The sequence below is a fragment of the Vanacampus margaritifer genome, chromosome 2 (genome assembly GCF_051991255.1).
Source record: "Vanacampus margaritifer isolate UIUO_Vmar chromosome 2, RoL_Vmar_1.0, whole genome shotgun sequence".
In the NCBI taxonomy this organism is placed as follows: Eukaryota; Metazoa; Chordata; class Actinopteri; order Syngnathiformes; family Syngnathidae; genus Vanacampus; species Vanacampus margaritifer.
In genome coordinates this window covers 4,737,140-4,740,105 of record NC_135433.1, presented here as the reverse complement: position 1 = coordinate 4,740,105, position 2,966 = coordinate 4,737,140, and the positions used below count along the sequence as shown (strand labels likewise).

The 2,966-nt window shown below is 32.9% G+C and overlaps 1 protein-coding gene across 1 annotated transcript in view; it reads right to left on the bottom strand.

Annotated features, from left to right (window-relative positions):
- The window catches only part of LOC144043709 (uncharacterized), a 68,196-nt gene that overhangs the window by 52,786 nt on the left and 12,444 nt on the right, over positions 1 to 2,966 (bottom strand). The gene's annotated exons all lie outside the window — the stretch shown is intronic.

Below are 2,966 nucleotides of genomic sequence, written 5' to 3'. Positions count from 1 at the left end.
GTGACAGCTCAGTGCATTTTTCTTTTCATATTAAGAGCTTGTAAAATGTTGCACTTTTTAAATTGTAAAATACAACTTGACCCCAGTCTCCACGAATATAAGCATTATTATTAAATTTATTACTGCTAAATTTGGAAGTGGACGTATCTGCTGCTTTGTGACTGGAATTCCGCCAGTACAGGCTTTCCAAGTAAGGGGCGGTCATTAATCGCGCAACCCCTCGCCGCTATTGTGACCATTTTTTGGCTTTTTGTTGGTTCTGACCAAGCCATTTCAAAATAAAATACTGCAGCCATTTCAAAATAAAATACTGCCCACGGGTTAAAAAAATGTGTTGCGTTAAAGGAACTTTAAATGAACTCAATCAACGCACTAATTTAGACACCCCTATTTTTTTTTCATTATATTTGCAACTTCACATATTTGAATGTCTTTTGTGGTTGTATTAAATTAAAAGTAAAGTTTACAAGGAAGATACTTGCCTGTAATTTCTGTATTACGCAGCAAAAATGTTAATCTTTATTGGAATATAAAAACAGGTCAATCTATGCATTTTTGGGGGGCTGCGAAGTCCGAGTAAATTCTCCTGAGAACAGACTATGACACACTTTGATCAATGTACAGTCTGCTATATGATGATGTGGTACTTTCCTGTTACAAGTCTTACTTCGCGCTCCTTTGAATAAAACACACCTCAGCATTTACCGAGCGGAATTTCATTTTAATGGCAGCTATTTAAGTCCGGATGATAATACTAATGCCCGTTAAAATTAATGAAATGTGTAGTCGATATATCTTACATCGGTTGTAGCGTGCCATGTGCGTTCAATTACTGCATTGTGATGTATTTCTCAGTCGTAAATGCAGTCACTGCAGTACAGCTTTGCTCATTGGACGTAACATTAGCGATGCCTTAAAAGCTCTCATACAAAAGCTGCATCAAATATACTTATGATATTGATTGTTACTGTCATTGAGGTACAGTATTAATTTAACACTATTATTTTATATACACATATATATATACATACTATTGTTTAAATGTATAAACATATGTATGTGTATTTGTATATGTATAAAGAAATCTTGTGCTGAATCACATGCAGTTAGTGCAAAAAAAAAAAATCATATCCAGTTAAAGTAATTTTTTTTAAGGGTATATTTTGGTTGGAAAGTTCCAAAATACTAAAACATTGTATGAGATATGAAAAAAAAAGTAAAAATAAATTGTACACCGGTTCTACACTCAGTGAATGAATGGCGCAGTCTCAATAAATAACACGCGACAGCACCAAGAATTGTGTTGTCGCTGTGGAAATGATGACCCATTCGTTGCAAGCGCTATAAAAGAGAATGACATGCTCTTGATTGGGAATTCGTGCGTTGTTCGCATCTGAACTTTGAGTCATCTATGCTGTCACTTTAAAAGCTCTTTTTGTAATGATGGTAAATTGTGCATGTTTCAATTGAAGCCATTTTTTTTCCAAATGGGCTGCTTGGAGGATGTGAGGTAACATATGCAAATAGTGTAAAATGATCACACTTTTCCATTCACGTAAAAGACAAAAGGAAGCTAATACCTGGACACACATTGAGTATTGTTGTTCATCACTGTGCCTTTCTGCTCTATTCACCCAGAAAACTATCCAAAGAGCAATAGCCCCCCCCCCCCCCCCTCGGGAGCAGTTATTCAAGCCGACTCATCCATATATGTCACCGGGATCAATCGATGGAATCTCCCTCCATAGTTTACACTGAAACAAATAACATGCCCAAAATACCGTTGCCTTTTGGCACCCGTGGATCCCATGCAATCGATGGGTGGCAGTCAAAAATAACAAAAACATCAGATGTTATGTCAAGTTTTTACATAACACTGCTGAAGAGGAGATCAAAACCTCTTGATTACAGAGAGCTTCTTTTTTTTTTTTTTTTTTAAATCAATGCTTCATTTGCCGTATGAAATGTCAGTTGAATTGTGGAGAAAACACATAATAGGTCTCATTTCAAGTCGAACCTAAACTAACTGTGGTAATGATAATTGATTATATTATTTTTCAATATAACACTTCACTTTTCATCTTATGCCTTCTAACCATAAAAACAGACATTCTTTTTTTTTCAGATCTCAAGATAATCGTTTTAATCATCATCATCTACAACTCCCAAAATTCCTTTCCATCGCTGATACATATAATTTGTGGCTCGTCTGCTGGTATTTTCATCCTTGAAATAACGAAATAACAAAAATTGAGGGGCGGAAATGTTAATGAAATAAAATAAAAATCCTTTTTAAAAATGAAAACTAACTGAAACTATATTTTACATTTACAACATCCTGGGTTTTCGTCTTTGGCCGTTAATTTAATACATAAATATTTGGGGTTGATTTATAATGTATTAATTTCCGTATTCGTAGAAGTGATGTCATCTAGCGACACCCGATAAAAAAAAAAAGTGCCACCAGATGACATCGTCCCTGCACTTACTGTGGTTCAAAGTCTGTAGACTTTAATACAACACCTGTATCTGATTTGTGGATGGTTGTTTTTCAATTAATATATTTGCTGAACACTACACAACACTTACCGTGATGTTTTTTTTATCTATTTAAATGCTGCACACAATAAAAACAAAAATTAAAAAACAAAAACTAAAAAAATTTCAACTGAAATGAAGCATTTTCACAAAAACTAAAACTAATAAAATGAAGAAAAAAACGCTCTGAGAACTAATGAAAACAAAACAAAATAAAAAATAAAAATAAATAATTATAATGAAAATTCTCAAACCATTTCTTTATGTTGCACACAAGAAATACACAAATTATTACTATTATTATTAATAATAATAATACAAAAATTAAAAAAATAAAATAAAAACTAATACTAAAACTATTAAAATTTAAACTGAAATGATAATAATAAAAAATGGGGGGAAAATCCCACTCTGAAAACAAAAACAAA